Source organism: Petaurus breviceps, unplaced genomic scaffold, assembly GCF_028583685.1.
Source record: "Petaurus breviceps papuanus isolate PSGF00001 unplaced genomic scaffold, PetGlider_PUasm1.0 90633, whole genome shotgun sequence".
Taxonomy (NCBI): Eukaryota; Metazoa; Chordata; class Mammalia; order Diprotodontia; family Petauridae; genus Petaurus; species Petaurus breviceps.
The window spans coordinates 2,328,875-2,349,850 of NW_027187293.1; positions in this window are offsets into that span (position 1 = coordinate 2,328,875).

Genomic DNA, 20,976 nt, shown 5'->3' on the forward strand with positions numbered 1-20,976 from the left:
TTCTTTGTTCTGTTATTTGTCTTTATATCTGTTATAATTGCATGTATTTGTGACTTTAAAAAAATACATGCACTTTTTAAAAAAAATATAAGTCACCTTTTACCCCCCAGAATATTGGATCCAGATGTACCCCCCTTTCATTCCCTTCCTATACTCTGGACTATAAGGTTGAGTAAACATATTACTTGCTTCTCTTTGCCACTTTCAGACTCTCACTCTGCCACCATCATTCAGTATTGTCTCTCTCTCTTCCTTTGAATATCTGTCAATGTCCTGATAGTGGTTATTTACCAATAGAGGCCATTTTTTTCTTCCATAAGATTTATTAAGAGAATTATTGTAATATATTGAATTAATGAAATGTGACTTACACCTTAAAGATATTAGTAGCTTCTAGCATTTTGTATTGAAGGTTGCTTTTTTTATTAGAAAAGCAAATCAGATCTTCCCAATTTGAATTGGCCAGATTTTACTACTTTCCAAAAGGAGTTTAGAACAGCATTGTTTACATACAGTCTTTTCTTCTGCCCCAGCTGCTACCTTGGAGACTTCAGACTTCCAGCCGTGAAAGCTGCATGAATGGAGATAGACAGCCTAGTTCCCACAGAGCTACTCAGCACAAACCTGAAATTCACAGCATGCCAAATACTTATCAAGAAATCCAGTGAAAAATTGGATGACTTCTACCCCAGAAATGCACAAGAAAGTCAGCCAGAAGCCCATGGGCAACAGGAAAGGGAGAACTTCAGGGGGAATGTAGGTCTGAGGCTAGAACTGAAGTGCCCACCAGAAATTATACACCAAAGCCCCCTAAACCTGCTAGAAAGGGACCCCTACCAGGGTCCCTGGAAAACACCTAATAGGCCATAATAGTGAGGGAACGTTTCACCTGTGTTGCTGGAAACATACCCCAGATACAAGTCTGTTCTTGTTAGCCCAGATACAAGTCTGTTCTTGTTAGGTACCCAAGACTTTACTAGAAATGGCACCCCCCCTTGGAACCATATTTTGTTGATTAGCAACACCTAGTTCTATAAAATTGCATCTTGCGTAAGGCTCAGGGCTGGCTTCCTTATTAGGGAGGCAGTCACCAGCTAGTTAATAAACACTCCTATCAATTGTAATTGGCACTGTTGTCTTGTTATTTCTCAGATGTCCACAACAGAATAGATGTTTTATATAAATTTGTTCAACTGAAAACCCAAAATAGTAACAATTTAAAAAAAAGAATTATGCACTGGAGAACCAAAGATAAATAACTAGCTTATTTCATGAGATAACAGAACCCCTGTACAAAGTTTATAACACCTAAGTTCATCTTCTGTGGCGAATAAAAGAAAACATACAGGGTTTTGACTGGAGGCTCAGCTATAAGGCTTCTAACTGTAGTGATGTTTTTGTTCATCCTTTATTTTTGAAGCCCCATGACATCACAATGTTGGAATCAAGGTATGGTGTATTTACTGTGGATGATCAGACCCATATGAATTTGGAAGGCACTACCACAAGTCTGGGCACAGGTGGTATTCTGTTAGAACATGGAGAGTGGAAGTAATTCAGGATTTGCTCAGCTTATATTTCCTTTCTGCTTGCTTCTATGATTCTGTGTTATTCATGGAGTGCAGAGCCTTCTTTGGACTTTCAGTTTCTTATGCAGCCTCATACCTTTTCTCTCCCACACTTTCTTTTGGAGCCTTCCAAATACTGAGCTAACTGGTAATATATGCATCAACCTCATCATCTATGCCTTAGAGAGTACACTGCCAAGGAAAGTGAATTTGTCCACAGCATTCAAAATTTCTCTGTTTACTGGGACCACATGTAGATGGCTGGTAGAGGGCTTTTGTTTCCTTGGTGTTGATTGTCCAGCCAAAATTAGCACGGGTGGCAGAGAATCGATCCATATTCCTTTGAATCTAAGCTTCAGAGGGTGCATTGGATGTATTATCTGTGAACAAAATGTTTTCCACTAACTCCCCCTCCCCTTTAGTCTTGGCTTATAGCTTTTTCAAATTAAATAGGTTACCATCCTTGTGGAAACTGATCTTGAAGGCATCTGACAACATGGAAGAAAACATGCTGAAGAGTGTGGAAGCAAGAACAGAACTCTGCTTCACTTCATTGTAGTGATTAACTTACTGAATAGTCATCTCCCTTCTTCCACGCCACAAGAAATAGCAGGTGCTGATTCTACCCAGCCAACTCAAGGTAGGGAAAGGGAAAAAGGAATTGGATGGGCAAAAACATGCCAATATGTTTGACCACATTCAGTCACATGCTGGGGAGGATAGCAAAAAGCCTAAAAAAAAGAGGGTAGTGGAAAACCATAGGGGCTGATCCCTCTCCTCAGTGAGACTGAGGCCAAAAGCAGCCCAACCTCAGGAGATTGTAGGGGAGGGGTCAAAAGGCAACAGTGATGAGGAATACAAGAAAATGGTCAACACCAAGAAAAATAACAGAATTGTACTGAAAGTCCAGTGCATAAGCAGATAATTGAGAGATGATCCTAAAAACAATAAGAACAATGAATAAAACATAAAAGAGAAAACAAAACAAATTAAGCAAATGTAATTTGAAGGAAATCAAACTAATCATGCCTAATGAAGGAAATCCTCTGAAATTCCTAGTGATCATGGAGCCCTAGCAAAAAAAATGCTTTCAGGGGTGGCCAGGTGGCTCAGCAAGTAAGATCACCGGCCCCAGAGTAGAGATGACCTGGGGATCAAATCTGGGCTCAGATACTTAGCACCAAACCCAGAAATAACTGGCCATATAACCTTGAACAAGTTACTTAACCCTGATTGCTTTAAAAAAAAAAAAGCTTTCAGCTTCAAAAGAGAAAGTTCATTAAAGGAATAAGTCTCACAACCTACATGTTATCCTTGACACCTCATCTCTTGCCATTCAAATCCAATCTCTTGCTAAGGACTATCAATTTTATTTCCATAAATTCTTATGCATACATCTCTTCTCCTCTGACACTGGCACCATCATCACCTTAGACCTGACACCTGGAATACTGAACTAGCCTGTTGGTTGGTCTTGCCACAAGTCTCTCAACTCCTGTTCATCCTCCATTCAGCTGTCCTAAAGCATAGACCTGCCCATGTCATCACCCTATATAAATGGTAGCTCCCTATTACCTCCAGGATCAAATATAAAATCAAAGCCCTTTTTAACCCAGCCCTTGACTGTTTTTCCAGTTTCCTTACTCTTTACCATCACCCCTCACAGACTCTGTGATCTACTAACTCTGGCTTCGTTGATATTCCTCAAATAAGATAACCTTATACCCTTACAGACAGCATTTTCACTTTGCTATCCCTCATTCCTGGAACACTCCTTATCTCTGCCTCTTGGCTTCCTTGGTAAAGTCCTAGCTAAAATCTCACATTCTATAGGAAGTCTGTCCCAAACCCCTGTAATTTCAGTGCTTTTCCTCTGTTAATCATGACAGTTTTTTTTCCTATATGGAGTTTTTACATAATTGTTTACATATTGTCTTCTCAATTATACTGTGAGATTCTTGAGATCAGATTGTCTTTTACCTTTCTTTGCACTCACCCTAATGCCTGGTAATACTAGATGCTTAATAAATGCTTGTTTGAATGACTAGTGTGACCATAGGTGTAACATTTCCCCTTTCTAGGTCACAGTTTCCTCATCTGTAAAACAGAGCAAGGTGAGGTTGAGCTATATATTAAGAAGATTCCTTCTAAGTCTAAATTTATGATGTTATGACAATATAGTAGGGATGGGGATTCCTATTCAGGAATTATATTGCTTGGGGAATAGGGGGAGGAGGAAATTTCTTCAGCTATGAGACTTTCTGATGCCCAGCTAGCTAATATGATAAGAGATAACATTTATTAGTCTTTTAAGGTTTACAAAATACTTTACATACATGTCTCCTTTGATCTTCACAATAATTCCCTGAATTTAGTGTTTCAGAGATTATTATCCCCATTCTACACATAAGGAAACTGAAGATTTGACAACAGATAGGATTTTTCCACGGTCACAGATCTGTTCAATATTAGAGGCAGGATTTGAACTTAGTTCTCTCCTGCCTCCAAATCCAATTCCTTCCTTATCATTGTTCCTGCAGAAACAAGTTCAGGGATCTAGCCAGCATCAGAATATTTATTGAAAGTAATTTTACAAACTGAGGGTGTGAATGCCCATAAGAAACAATGTATTTTGACAAGAAAAATTGGATGGCAAATGCTAAGGTTATTATGAGTAATCATGATAATTTGTTAAATTATTCGAATTTGTTCTATGCTCTGCCATAGTAGTTTTGATCTAAGGATTTCATCAGTGAGTGAAGTTATTAATTTGTCCTTATTTTTAGTAAGGGATTCTCAGTATTGAAATATTTCAAATGCCACTGATGTTAATCTTTGAAATTCTTCCCCTCGCAACTTCTGAGTCACTAGATTAAGATTCTGCCCTAAGAATGTTATAATGACATCAGACTTAGTCATAAAACAACTTCCATAGGGTTTGGGGAAAGGAGAGAAAAATTCAGTTGAATCCTAAATTCTGAATCACCAATTGCATATTAAAACAATTTTAAAAATAAATCGTTTGAAATAATCTACAGATGCTTCCAATGACTTATACCAACTACCTCTTCCAAATCAATTAAGTCTCACCATTATAGTTTTTCAGTGTAGAGGTTATTTTTATAATTTATAAGTTATTCATCAGCTAAGATCTTTTGTTTTTTTACTTAAAATATAATAAATGGGGGAAATGAACTAGCACAAGGAAAATTAGGTAATGACACATGGCATAAACACCAAACTACTTTACTATAGAAGTATAAGGGAAGTAGCTTCCCTTCCTGTCTCTGTCATAATCTCTGAATGTTTGAAATTCATTATGGGATATAAAATATTGATTATTTTCCTATAACACTAAACAGCAATGACAATTGTCAAAGGATGTGGGTGGCTTTTAAAAATGAAACTTAGCACATTGTGGCTTCTTGATAAATATACTGGAGTAACTTTATGACATTGTATTGGTAATTGATGCTATGTTGTATCATGTTATTAGAAAAATACTCAAGAAGGCTAAATCTTTATTCTCATTATTATTAGCCACACAATAATAGGTAGTGTATATATATATATGTGTATATATATATATATATATATATAATAGTGCTTTAAAGTTTGCAAAGCACTTTCATAAATATTAACTCATTTGATCCTTACAATAAACCTGGTAAGGGAGATTATTATTTTTTTTGGAAGGGGAAGACAGGGCAATTGGAGTTAAGTGACTTGCCCAAGGTCACACAGCTAGTAAGTATTAAGTGTTGGAGGGCTGATTTGAACTCGGGTCCTCCCGACTCCAAGGCCTGTGGCTTGATTCACAGCACCACCTAGCTGATGAGAAAACTGAGGCAGGCAGAGAGTATGTGACTTGCCAAGGATCACACAACTAGCAAGCGTCTGAGTCCATATTTGAATTTGGTCCAGCTTCCTATTCCTTGTGCCACCTGGCTGCCCCTTTAGAACTTCATTGTCTTTTGAGCCCTCATTTCTCTTGACCTTGATTAACAACCTGAGGATTAAATTGATAAAGGTCCTGACAGGAAACTGAAAAATGAGACTCAGAGCTTTCCCCAGCCCCCTTCTTCCAAAGTCCTTAGTTTTACTTTTAATTTCTGAAGTATGTTACTGATAATGAGATTGCCTTGACTTTCCTAATCCTGGTCAACCCCAAACTCCCTAGTAATTTAATCTAAGGTAGGAAAGCCCCATTGTATTCTGCTCTGTGTTGGGTAGAGACAGATTCTTCTGTTTAGATAGCCCAAGGCTGGTAGTGATTTGGTATGGCTGGGAGTGATCTGGCATAGGGATATTTTCTGAGTCCAGAGTTGCTGGGGTGACATCAGCCCCTGTTGGAAGGGTAGTTAAACTGTGCAGCCTCACACCCAAATTGAACACAGTTCTTGCTTGGCTCTTATGCATGTATGCCTCCTGCTTTGCTTTGAAACAAACAATGAATGCAACCTAATTCCACATATCTTTCTTAGACCGAACTCTGTGTAAGGTTGACGACTGTCATAATGAGAGCTTGTCTTAATAACCCCGTCAGAGGTTCAGAATCCCCAACTATACCTATTAATGACATTTCCATATTGCAAGTTATTGTCTAAGAGTAAGAATATATTTGGGGAACAGGTAATTATCCAGTTGGCTGGAAAATCAATTTTTGTGATAGTGATTGATTAATGTGGAATGAAACCAGAAAAGATAGGTGGGAGCCATTTTCCCCCCACAATTTATTCTGCTTTTAGATTTCTTCAACCATGTCTACCAATACCTTCCTTCCCCGGGAAACTCATCACTGAGTAATCTCCTAATGCTTCAAACTCCAGTCTACCTGGTCCTCACTTCTTACCAGTATCCTCTACTCCTCTGGACTCTGATTAAAGAGCAGGGCCATGGGCTCCAGGGCCTCCATTTAAAGAGGGGGCTCAGCACAGATCTCCCCATTTCCCACCAGCTACACTGCTTTTAGACTTCTTTGGGACTTCCCAGTGTGCCCCTGAGTCAGACACCATCCCCCAGCCCCTTTCACTTTTTCATTTAATTTTTGTGTATTGTCATAGCTCCAAAGCAATATTCACAGGACCTAAGGTGACTATGAATGTACCAGCATAGTTCTCAATGGCAAAATATAGCAGACTCTCCATAAAGAAGACAGAAGCAAAACATTCACACCAGAAAATCAAATCCCAACACCAGAAAACTGAATCCATCATAACAATAAAGAAGTTAAATAAACCATTATACAGCAGGGAGCCACACCATCCTTTAGCCTTCCCACAAACAAACACAAGCCCTTCTGTCACAGCAGAGGGCAAACACTCACAAGCCTAGTTGTCTCTTTGGGTGCATTCTCTCCTCTCTCCAGCTCTGCTCTGGCTCCCAGCTTCTTGTGGACTCTATTCCACCTGTCAGCAAGCTCCTCCCACCATAGGCTCCATGTGATTACATTCAGCCTATTAGAGAGCAGGGAAGATCTTCAAATTACCATTACAATTAGCTTCTCAGTCAGATTGTTAACTTCTTGAGTACTGGGACTTTTTTTTTTTGTTTTTATTTGTATCTGTATCCTAAGTATTCAGTACAATGCCTGGTATATAAATAGGTGGTTAATAAATAAATGTTAATAGGCTGATTGACATTGTGGAGAGTCTTATATGTTTGACCGAGGAATTTTATTTTATCCCTGAGGCAATAAGGAGACACTGAAGGTTTTTTAGTTGGGCAGTAACTAGGTCATATTTTGTCTGAGGAAGATTGTTTTGATAAATTTGGGGAAGATAGATTGAAGAAGGAAGACACTTGAAGCAGGGAAACTGTCTAGGAAGATATTAAAATAATACCCTACTATTTAGAGGGAAGAAAAAGGTATCTTTCTGTTAAGCAATGTATATAGAATTGTCCTGGAGTCAGGAAGACATGAGTTTAAATATGGCCTCGGTTCCTTATTAGCTGTGTGACCCTGGGCAAGTCACTTAACCTCAACTGCAAAATGAGGTTAATAACAGCTTCTAACCTCCAGGAGTTGTTGTGAAGATCAAATGAGAAAATATTGGTAGTACTTAGCACAATACTAGGACAGAATGGGTACTGTATAAAAGCTTATCCTCCTTCCCATCTTTCTTTATAATTTTTTTCTATTAATTTTCACAACTCAGAGAGATGTTGAAATCAGAATAACTTCCTAGAGAGAAGAGATCACTATTTCAGGTTGTTCTATAAATATTTTTTTTTTCTGTAGCATTGTACAGATATTAACTTATCAGAGTTTTACTTTAAAAAAAGATGATGACAGAGATAAAAGGGAAAGTGATGGGGGGAAAGTACAAAGGTAAAGTAGGAGTATTTTAAATTATGAAAATGTTTTAAAATTTAAGAAGTGGGAAAAAATCAGAAGCATTTCCCCATTGATTGGAATTTAATCTTTTCAATTATTCCAAATCTTTGTTAATGCACTAAAAAGAAGAAAAAAGTATTATTTGATGTACAATTTCCATTTTTTGAAGCCACACTTCTGTCCCTTCTCTCCCCATTTAACTAAATCAAATTATTTCCCTTAAACAAAAGCGCTTTTGCTAAAATAGATATATTTAGTTTTATAATATTGGTAAACATTTTTTAGCGTGTTGATCTGAATTTTTTTTTCTCTTTTTATTTGGGAAGAAAGTTAAGGTTTGACATTTCACTAGTGTAAGGGGAGAAGATTTGGTTCTCCAATCCTCAATTCATGTCACAGGTTATAATTATAGACGTGTTTAGCTGAAGAAGAAAACTAGAAACTCCCCCTTGGATGGCCCCCACCCTCCTGTGGGTAGAGCCATTCTTTTCCAGACACTTCCCTTATCCTTCTGTTGGGAGAGACTTTCTTTCTTGTAACTGTCCTCAGCTTGATCCCAAATAGGGGAGTCTCCTTTGAGCATGGCTGGATAAAGGGAAGTCTCCACATGCTTGGAGTGGACATCCTCCTAACTCACCCACGGGTGTGAAGCCTGTTGGTTACTCCCAGCGTGGTTTAGCCCATCTGCCAAGATGGTTTTACCAGGGTGTGGCTGCTGTGTATACTACAGCTTCTTGGAGCCATAAGCATGTGAAGACTTCCTGCAGAAGAATGAACGGGCCAATAAGAACAATTTGTTGCAATGGCCACTTAGGCAGCTAAGGCAAGTGCTGTGGACTGCTTAGAGAATGGTCAGATATCGAAGACACCAAGGTCATCCACTGCATCCTGAGACTTTGTCAGGTGTCTTAACCTATGTTATGCCACTGGACTTCGATGACTCTGGAGAGGTTGGTTACTTTGTGCAACTCTGTCTTGCTTAAATCCAGTTCATGCTGGAATCGAGACATCACCTCATGATGTCATTGGTTCTCTTCCAAACGAAGGATGAACAACAACCTGGATAAAGACACCAAACAAAATTTGTCTGAGGGCACTATCTGCGAGGGAATTTACTTCCCCAAACTCACCAAACCTTCTCCAACCAATAAAAATTGATTACTTATGGCTCACGTTTTGCCTAGGACCGTAGGACCATAGTCATTAAATCCCCTGCATTTGGGGAATTATGGAACATGAATCAATAAGATTCTCTTTCATTTTGTCCCAGAGGGTGCCCCCCCCCGCCCCAGAAGATCTCCACAGTTTCTGTTTTCTTTGTCTCATTCTTGTTTTCTGTGTAACCTGTTGGTCCTTCACTTCTCGCCGGTATTCTCTACTCCTCTGATTGAACTCTTTGATTAGAGAGCAGGGCCATGGGCTCTAGGGCCTCCATCTAAAGAGGGGGCTCAGCACAGATCTCTTCACTTTCCAATCCCAGTAATGAAACAAATATAAATAAGCAATTGCTATGGTTGACCATAGTTTTGTCTTATGCTGCCTTTTTATATTGAACAGAAATATAAACAAAATGTAAAAGAACAAGAAACCTTTGGATATAACATAAACTTTCCTGAACAGAGGAAGTGGAGAGAAGAGATAGGCAAAAAAGTCATTGTCTGATATCATTTCTCCTGAATGGAAAAATCAGCTATAGCTAGTCTGACCAGAAAGCCATAGCTACTCCCCCAGTCACAGTGGGTGGAATGGGTAGTGGCCATGGCTTAGCTCAGCTGGTTACTCAGATGCCATCAGCAACCCCTGCCTCTGTGCCCATTCCAGTCTCTGATGAGGACAATTCTCTGCATTGGGCATCTCTTGCCCTAATGAAGCCTTTCTTCTAGGGCAAGGGGAAGGAAACACTCCCTCTTTCAAGCACAGTCTCCCTTTAGTGAGTTTTAAACAAACTGAAGATTTCCGTCCTGACCAGTATCCTTCATGTGTATACTTCTGTGGAAGAGGGAGTAAATGGTGGGATTCACTGGCATAACTTAGAAAATGCACAATACGGGGAGAGACAGAATGGGGTAAACTATCTCATATAGAAAAGGAAAGGGAAAATGGTTACAATGGAGGGGAAGAATAGGAAGGCAAAAGGGAATGGGACAACCTTATTCCCATTGAATCTGGCTTGAGGAGGGAATGAAATACACACTAAATAGGGTATCTCACCCTACAGGAGAGTAGGGGGGGAAGGGGATGAGAGGGGGATGATGGAAGGGAGGGCAGGCTGGGGGGGGAGGGAAGTTGGAAGCACCCACTTTTGAAAAGGGACAGGATCAAAGTAGAGAATAGAACAAGTGGGAGGTGGGATAGGAGGGAGGGAAATATAGTCAGTCTTTGACAATATATCTACTATGTTATTGTTTTGCATTAGCCACACATGTACAAATTATACTGAACTGCTTATCTTCCTAGTAAGGATGGGGGACAATGGAGGAAGGGAATGAATCTGGAATCCAAAGTTTTAAAATCAAATGTTTAAATATATTATACTATTATATATATATATACTATTATATATGTACTATTAATATATATATATATATATATATATACTATATGTAATACTTTACATTTAATTGGGAAATAAGATATACAGGCACTGGGGCATAGAGATCCACTATGCCCTACTGGAAAAGTTGAAAGGGGTATGGGAGAAAATATGGGAGAGAACAGATTGGAGGAGGGGATATCCTATGGGACTGCTATTTTTGGGTGGTGGGTTGGGGGAAAACAGGGAGAAAATTTGCAACTCAAAATCTGGCGGAAATGAATGATGTAAATCAGAAATTTAAAAAGCATTTGAAAAATGAAAAAAAATGCACAATAATATAAATTAAAGACTTAATTTCAATATTTCACTTGTGAGCTTCCTCTGAATTACACTTATTGATGAGAGAAAACTGGCAAAGTCCCTGTAACATCTTCTAACCCTCCATCTGCTAGCTCACTCCCATGACTCCCCAATTACTTCTACTGTCCAACTCGACATACTTTTATAATATTAATAGGTCAGAAGTCATAGAGATCTGAACAAAACCCTAGATACACTCCCTTGTCTCCTTTTTCCAGGCTTTCCCTCAGGGTCCTTTTTCCGCCTTTCTTTCAGGCTTTTTTTTCCTATAAAATTAGCTTATGTTCCATTCTTCTAAATAACTCCCAGTGTAAATGTAATGAATAAAACCACACTTAAAGTCACAGCCAATTTCACAAACCAATGCATTACATTTTGATATTGTTTTCACATTGTTAATTTCATTACTCTGACAGATGTGTTTGGTGAAAAAGTTCACTTGTCTAGAGGGACTATTAGCTTGCTATAGTTGCTTTTTGAAAAACATGGTTATTAGGTTGTATATACATAAAAATAATGATGATAATGATATAGTAGTAGCAGTAAAATGTTTCCATATCCTAAGTCATTGTTTCAAAGGCATTTAGACACTTCATTGCATTACTTAAATAGCCAGAGGTATTTGTATCTATTAATAATGGCACCTACTCAGAGAAACCTCCCAACTGTTTGAATGAAACAGACCAGCTGCTTATGATTTTTGAGATTCATCTTTGTACAGATGCTGTAGATTCAGATTCTGTAAAGAATGAAAATAAGGAATACAGAGACCCAAATGGAAAATGTAAGGTAACAAATTAAAATCATTTTTCTCTATGGACTCACACACTTATTGTGATGCAATAAAAAAGGAATTTTGTAATTTTTAAGTATTTCAGTCAAAAAAGCAAGAGAAAAGCTTCTTTTCAGGACTTAGAAATAGGTAATCTTGCTTTTCTTCTCACTTCATTTTGTGTCTATGTGTGTGCACACCTGTGTATACCCTATGCAACAGTTTGTGTGTGTGTTTGTGTGTGTGTGTGTGTGTATAGATTCTAATTTGCCTTCTGTTGGAAGGTAGTTGAGAAGGTGGTAGTGAGAGGTAGTCTGAGGGTCAGAGTGGAGCACTGATGGAATTTAGCCCTTTTTTCCCCCAAAGCCTGTTTGTATCATGTGGAACAAGTAGGATTCTTAGTAAATGATGTTGTATAGACTTAAAGGAACATAGAGTAGCACATTCAGAAAATCTGAAGGCATTTAGGTTAAGATAGAAGTAAATAGGCTAGTGTCTTCAAGGTTTATTATTGTTTTTGTTATTACTAGTGGGCATTTATATAGCACTTTTAGGTTTGCAAAGTATTTTACATATGATATTTCATTTGATTCTCCCAACAACCCCATAAAGAAGGTGCTGTTATTTTCCTTATTTTACAGATATTCCTCTGCACACTGAGCTTGAGAGAGGTTAAATGACTTGGCTTGGGTCACAGTTAGTGTGTGAAGCAGGGTTCAAACCTCTGGCCTTCCTATGTCCAGATTCAATGCTCTACCACAGTGCCGTCTTTCTGTCTCAGTAGCACAGGAGCAGTCAAGGTCAGAGTCATAAAGTAGGTGAGAGCATGACAAGTCATAAGGTAGCATGGACAGGGAAAGCCAGGATCCACAAGGTTTGTAAGGCATGGCATAGCAGGTGACACAAGGACAGCACCAATGATAACCAATCCTAGGAGAGCCTTCTGACATCTAAAAAGAAACTGGAGGACTCTTGATTTGGCCTTTCTCCTTAAAGGAGGCCTACTGGGGGCCTTCTTTTAAAAGTAAGCTTTGCTTCTTTGTGAGATGGGGCTTGTTTTCATCAGTATATTGAGGACATATATGAGTTACTTATAGTATCCATGTCTGAAGGTCTCTGAGAAATTTCACAATATCATAGACAGTATTGTAAAACAGGTAAACAAACAAACAAAAAACACCTGGGATACCATCTAATAGCAGATAGTCTTATTTTTACTATTAATGCAGAGAGCATAATTAATTTAAAGCAAAGGCTTAGTAAAAATAAACAAAAAAGAGCAATAAAACACTCCCCCATAAGGGGAGAAAAGACACACTTCTCACAAGTACACATATATTAAAGGGCAGAATAGACAGACCTAGGTAGGACAGATGTATGGGGCATGTGTTGCCAACATGTAGACATGGAAGGACATATGTGGAAGGGTCAAGACACTTGTGCCTAGAGGTGCGTACTTAGGGAATGTTTGTGGTGAGGGTATTTATGTAAGGGTGACACATACAGGGAATACATGTCCTGGGAATGCACATGGAAGGACAACTTGTATCTGCAGTGCTGGAAAGCTATAGATGTCTTCTGGAGAGTGCATTTTCTTCCCACACTGGACCTGTCTGGGTATTATCCTCTTCTGCCCTTACTAGGAATTGCATATTTGGTCCTCCTCACCATGTTGTCTATATTTATTGTTTCCCAATGTTTTCTCCACAATCACTTTCTTTGGGATATTGGCTCATCATCCTGACTCTCATAGTGACTAAAAAGTATCTGCCTGAGAAGGTTGGGCTGATTCTATTTTAATAGTATCTGAGGCTATAAGCCATCATATTCAACCAACGGCTGCTGAGCAAAAGGCAGGCAAAGTGTCCCTAGCCTAATATTAAACCTATTCTTTTAAAAACTGCCTTTGTCTAGGACTCTATCATAGTCCTTTGTCACAGGCAACTATCTGTCTTAGGGTTAGAAATTCATTTAACTCCTCATGGAGATTCCATGCTTCCAAAACCTGGTTTAGGCAGCTCAGTCAAATTAAACCCAAAGAAACTGTGTGGAAGCTGAGTTATGAAATCTAATTTGCTCCCAAGATCCTCTCAGGATCAGCATACAAATTAATCTGTGCAAGGCCAAAAACTTTACCTTCCTGGCCAAAATTCCTTTCTTGGACATGAAAATGTCAGTAACAGACTGGCTTTGTACTGCTATACAGTAAGGGCACAGACTGAGAGCTAGAAAGGATGTCAGGAATCATCTAATCAAACCATTTCATTTTATAGATGAAGAAACTAAGGTCCCAGATGTGTGACCTTGCACAAGGTCACAAGTACCTGTGATTGAAGCCCTAGTCTTCTCTTTATTGGAACTTTCCTCCCCTAATGCCTCATTGTTTGCATATATATAAAGTACATTCTGGGTTCCACATTACTAGTTTTTACTGAGTGGTACTACTAAGAGAAATGGACACCCGAAATGTAAATGAGTGGTTAATTCTAAAGGGTGTCTAATTTATCTCTTCCATGGTGCTGTCCTATGTCATAAGAGTGGCCCTGACCATGAAAAGTAATAAAAACACAGGTGCTGCCCACTTGTCAGGAATTGTTATAGGTATGGGTTGTGCTCAAGGGTCTGTTGAGGCCGGCTCAAACCAGAGGACAGATTGCTAAATTTTCAGTGTGAGTATTTGTATCAGAAATCAGCAAACACTACAAATTAGGGCTTGATTTGTTATTTTGTTGATTGCCTAGACTTAGAACATTATGGAAAAAATATTAATGATTCAGATTCATTTTTAAAGTGTGTCATGGGTATTTTTTTTTTTTTCCTGGAAGGTCAGTTGTTAAACATTTACTAGAATATCTCTGATTGTATTTGATGATCTCTAAGGCCCTGTCCAGTTCTGAGAGTTTATAATTCACCATATTTTTGCTTCATCTGTATTGTTGTTCCAATGAAAGCTCCAATAGATTAATTCATTTTTATCCCACTCCCAGAGAACAACAACATGATTCCCTGATGCCGATAAAACCATGGGGAACTTCCAAAGTACTACAAAGTTCACAGGAGTTTGAAACCTCACTTTGTCATCTCTCTCTTGTTCAGTCCTTCTTCCTCTCTTCCTCTCTCCCCCCTCTCTGTCTCCCTTTTTGTCTGTTTCTGTCTCTCTCTCTCTGTGTCTCTCTCTCTCTGTCTCTCTCTGCCTCTCTCCATCTATCTCTATCACTTTGTCTCTGTCTCTATGTCTGTCTGTCTCTCTTTTCAGGGTAGTGTCCTTTGGCATTTAAAATGCTTCACAACCTGACCTATTTCTACTTTTCTAATAATTTCACATTCTACTCCCCTTCATAAACTTGATGGTTGAGCATGCTGACTGTTTCTTCTTTATCACATTATCAAGTCCTGAAATAAATCAGAGCTATAAGTTGAGGAGTAAAGCACCTTTAATTGAGAAAACAGGGTAGCAAAGCTGCCACCCTGGGGGATGTCCCATGAGTGCAGAGCACAATGGATTTTCCAACTACACCACCCATTCAAAAGCTTCTTGTACCTATTAGGAAGAGAGGGGGGGAGGAAGTATGGAGGTAGCAAGGCCTAGTCATGAGACCCCAGTGGCCTTTGGCAATCTGGGCAAGGAAAACCTCTTCATTCTGCCTGTTTTGCCCTTCATGCTATGAATCCCAATGGAAGGGGGCAAGAACATTAGAAGCTGAGCTAGGTTCCTTTATGAGGTAAAATCTCTGGGTGGGGGACTTAAGGTGTGGTTCAGTTTAACCTAATCAAGAGTAAATATCTTAAAAGTAGGAATGTAAGGACATTACTGAAATTCTGGCTTTATTTGGATCATTTTAGGGAGTGACAGTCCATATTACATTTGGTATTTGTTTTGCAATTTTTTTTCTGTCAACTTGCTATCTCAGGAATACCCTGACAAATGTTTAACAATTGGTTCTCTAAGAGAAAAAAATAGGATGCACAGCACATTTTAAAATTTGATCTGCATTATTAACATTTTCTCCATGACTTTCTTAAGTCTAGACAACAAAACAATAAACCAAGCCTTGATTTACAGCATTTGTTGATTTCTGAGATGCTCCCACTGAGAATTTTATCACTGGACTTTGGTATGAGCTAGTTCCAGCACCTGTTTATCTCCTATCACTGAGCTTCTGCAGCAGCTATTCCTAATGCATGGAATGCTCTTCCCACCACCTTCTATCACTTAGAATCCTTGGCTTCCTTTAAAATTCAGCTTCAGAGTTGCTTTCTCCAGGAGACCTTTCCTTGTCCCTTCACTTGCTACTGTCATCCCCTTCTAAAGGTTACTTTCTAATTACTCTGTCCTCATCTTATGTGCTCTGATTTATATATGTCCTCTCTTCCTACAGAATGGAAACTCCTTTAGGGCAGGGACTGGCTTTTTGTTTCTGTTTTTTCCTTGCATGTCAAAACTTAGCACAGTTCCTGGCACTGAGTAAGTGATTAATAAATGCTTGTTAATGGATTGTCTCCATCCTGGGAAGCAAAGGAGTTTAGAGGTTATTTGAATGGAAAAATCAGAAAACTGGAAGAAAACATATTGTTTTTCTTGGGCACTGTCAAACAGTATAATCTAATAATACTAGTGGGGCAGAAGAAGAAATTGATTTCACTTATAAATCATTAAGTATCCCCCAAGAAAACTGAGAGCTCTTTGAAGAATTAAATTTTGATATTTTCTCCCTTTTAAATAACTTGCTTTGGGAGCTGGCCTTGTTTGCTAAAACCCAGTTTGGCACTAAATCCTGGGATTCAGAAGGCCTTATTAAAGTCATAAATCTTTCCTTTCCTAAAGTGTTTTTTTTTTATTCCTATGAACTACCTTGTGTTGTTTTCATAATTCCAAGTGGTACAAGTAAAAATATTCTTCAATAAATATCCTAGTTTTTCATAGAGATAGTGATGTTTAAAGGGAGTACATTTAAAAAAATATTTTTATTCTGAGCCTAACAAGCACTAAATAAAATGGACATTTTAATATATAATGAAACAAAAAATATTGTATTTGAAACTGCATGTCCTTAATATGTATGATTTGCTTGTCTTTCTTTTCTATTTTATTTTTTTCCTAATTACCTATATAAACAATTTTTAACATTCTTTTTTTAAAGTCTTAAGTTCTGAATTCTTTTCCTCCCTCCCTCTCCTTATCCTTTTCTGAGATGGTAAGCAATTTGACATAGATTATACATGTACAATCATACAAAACATATTTCCATATCAGTCATGTTGTGAAAGAAAACATAACCCCTTCTACCCCCTCCAAAAAAAAGCCATGAAAAAAATAAAGTGAAAAATATTATGCTTTGATCTGCATTCAGATTCTATCAGTTCTTTCTCTCGAGGTAGGTAACATTTTTCCATCCAGAGTCCTTTGGAATTATCTTGGATCACTGTGTTGCTGAGAATAGCTAAGTCGTTCACATTTGATCATCATACAATATTGCTTTTACTGTCTACAATGTCCTCCTGATTCTGCTCATTTCACTTTACATTAGTTCACATAAATTTTCCAGGTTTTTTCTAAAATAATTCTGCTTGTCATTTATATAGCATAATAGTACTCAATTACAATTATATACCAGCCATTTCCCTTTTGATAGACAGGAAATGAGTACTTTGGCAGAGAACCCACACATAGTATATCGATGCCAAATGGGATTTTTCCTGAACAACAACAACAAAAAAATTCCACTTGGGTTTCTGGTGCTTTTCTTGATCAATAGGGAAAGATCCATGTCAAAAAGATAGAGGTTTGTCAGTTAATCATATCCATCTACCATCCTTTAACATTACATCTATTACCAGATGTTGAGAACAGCAAAGGTAAGAAGGTAACTGAAGATCAAAAATAGTCTCACCTTTTAGGGTTTAATATAAAAGGCTTTCAATCAGTCAACAAATATTTTGTTGTTGTTCAGTCATGTCTGACTCTTTATGACCCCATTCGAGGTTTTCTTGGCAAAGGCACTAGCCTGATTTACTATTTCCTCTTCTAATTCATTTCTCAGATGAGGAAACTGAGGCAAGCAGGGTTTAAATTACTTGCCCAGAGTCACACAGCTGGTAAGTGTTTCAGGCCAGATTTGAACTCAGGAAAAGGAGTCTTCCTGACTTCAGTCCCCCTACTCTATCCACTGTACTACCTAACTGCCTCAACAAATACTTATTGATTAACTGATGTGCATAAGGAACACTCTGCTGGGCCCTGTAGAGATAGAATCATGAGTAAAGATATGGTCTCTACTGGGGTGTAGATAGAGAAGCAAAAAGACAAAATGTTAACATAAAATGACTTCCAATGACATCCCCCTTGCAGCCCCCACCCCCACTCTACCACCACCACATTAACCTGGACATGAAATATTGAACTAAAATTGGCAAAACATTTTACAAGAGTCTTACCTGGATGGGAATAAACTTCTGTGAGCTGACTCTTCGCCTCAGTATTACTGGATTGAAGAATGTCTGCTTGTTGGGAAGGTCATTACATTTCTCATTGTCCTCATATTTATACTTATAGGACTAAGAATTTCTAGTTGAATATAGAGAAAACCAGTTTCTTTATGTTACTTCTATATTCAAAATTTTAAATCCTTTAATAACTATATTGAAGGTTGAAAAAAAATTGAATTGAGATGACTTAAATGAACTGCTCAGCTTCTGTGGAAATTATCTAACAAAAACACGAGTTTTTTCTTATTATGTACAGTCCAACCCAGTGCAATCTTAAATTTATGGAGAAAATTAAAAGGATAAAATTATGTGAAGCTACTTAGGACGTGGCTTCAGTGGAGAAAGAAGACAACCAGTTTCTAGAATGAGCTTTCGATGATGGAGCACTGCAATCTGACCAGAGTGTCCATTACTTGTTGAACTTAGTAAAAAATAAACGTTGTAAAGGAGCTGGTTGTTTCATTGCTGTTCACCGTTTTGCAGATGCCTGGGTAATCTCCCTGGTCACTACCCTTGTGTTAATTGAAGTATGAAGTATAATGCAGTGCATAAGACATAGGGCAAAAATGTCTGGGAACCTTTAACAGCAAGCAACTCATTTGTTTGGAAAAGTATCCTCCTAAAATATTGCTATACTTCAAAGATTCACAAGGACACAGAAAGACATGTTGCATTCAGTAAAGCTGGACTGCTTGCCTATATTATTGCCTGGGAAACAGAAATTAGAGAAAGAATCTATGATAAAATTGTTCATACTATCTAATGTGTAGGTTTGTTGAACAAATCTAATGAAGCTTTTGTAGAATAAAGCTACTTTTAAAAATAAATGGAGCAGTGTAGTTATTGAAAGTGACAGAATCTTTTATTTTTTGTAAAGGAGGGATTTATATCATCAAAGGATGTGACATATTGCCACTGTTTTGAATGAACATTTTGATGCTCAGTAGGATTAGAAAAAGAATATCCTTTTAAAATGCACTGCTAATATATATGTTTGAAGAAACACAGATTTCAAATGGCTTTTAGACAGTTTTGGAGAGGAAAAGGCCTGTGGTGTAAAACATAAAGACTCTTTGTGAATCTTTGTGAATTATATGAGAGTGATGCCTTGCTCATGCAAGAACAGTCTAATTTTATAAAGAAGCAGAGAAAGATCTTTTATTTACTTAAAAATAGAGAAACATAAGTATAAAGAAACAGTTTAAATCATACCAAAGACATAGACCATACTGACGACTTCAGAGCTGTAAATATGGTGGGTACCATAGCTAATTTGTATATGCTATTTTATGTCAAAAAAGGGTAAAACTTTTAAAAATTATAAAAACATTTAAACACTGCCTACTGATTCCAAAGGAGAAATTTGAGGAGTTGTGACTTTTTAAATGAAAGGTGAATCACAGACAGAGGGTCATTGAGGTAGAATAGATAAGAACAAGATAATAACCAAGAATGGAGGAACTCTCCACACCCAACCCTTAACCCCAAAGATATAGTGGGGGGGGGCACTGAAAAAGATGCTCTTTCAAAGCTTTCATCAGTTTAGAAGCAGGTAACCATGGAAAGCTTCAACTCAGTGACTCCTGATTGGTCAGTGAGTGATTAGGACCCCCCCCCCCCCAACCCACCCATTGGCCAAGAGCTCCTTTGACAGCACCACCTAGGAGGAAGATTAACTCTTCACATAATGACTTGTTGCTTTCTATTACCACCATTTTTGGCTGGAGAAGGAAAAGCAGAGGGGCCTTTGAAGTTGCTCTGGTATACTGGTGAGCTGCTTTGGTGAACTTTGTGGTTGTGTTATCTATGAATGGTTGATTATTTATGTAAAAATGCACTGCATAGGGGCTCAAGTGCCAGAGTGGTATGTAGAACTGTATTTCCCATCAAAAAGGTTACCCTTAGGACTCTAGACAGTTTGAAAGTAGTGGGGCAGCCAGGTGGCGCAGTGAATGCCAGCCCCGGAGTTGGGAGACCCAGAATCGGTTCCGGCCTCAGATACTTAACACCCACACAAAATAACTGACCGTGTAACCTTGAGCAAGTTACTTAACCCCAATTGCTTAGAAAAAAAAAGAAAGTAGTAATGTTGTAGTGATGTAGGTATGTGTATTTGGGTACCCTAACCTGTAAGTGTGAGAAAGGGTTAGAATGAGCAAGCCAAAACAGAGAAAGTGTTGTTGTTGTTAACAGACTTCTTTCTGACACAATATGGGTGTTGATTACTGTACTGTAGTGACCACCCCAGGGTAGTACACATCTATTTGTGTAGCCATTATAGAATCTAAAGTTCCACTTCCCTAAGCCCACTCTTACTGAAGAGTCAAGTTCCTCCCCAAAAGCTACATCTTCCCCTTTTGATTGTAGAGGCCCACATGAGGGGCAGGGAGAAGGAAGGGTGTGGTTTTTTTTCCCAATGCTATTGATTCAAACCCTTATTCTGGTGTGTTCTCTACAATGTAAATCACCAATAATTAGTGCTCCAGTTTCATTTATCTAGTTAAAATTAATGAGCTTTTACAAAGGGATATTTACTTTGAAGATACAGTAAGAGCAGAAGTATTAATGTTTTCTCCCCAACATCTGGGGGGCATGCTCTACTCATATATCACCTGTGTCTTAAACTTAACTCAGCTGCTATACAAACGTTAATCCCACTGAGTTCACCTCCAAATAAAACCTAGCTGATGGATGAATCACAATCCTCTTGGCTGCCTTCAGTCTATACTGACCCAAAGAGGTTACTTGACACTTCTATTTTCAGGGATGGCCATAAAATCTGGAACGGAATTCTGGTTCCCAACCTCTGGTGACTCATCAGTTCAACCTTTGGAAGCTCACAAGATCTTATCCATCTTCAATACTTCAATTAAAAACAGGGGGAGAAAGACAAAATAGACAGAAGCAGTTACAGGAT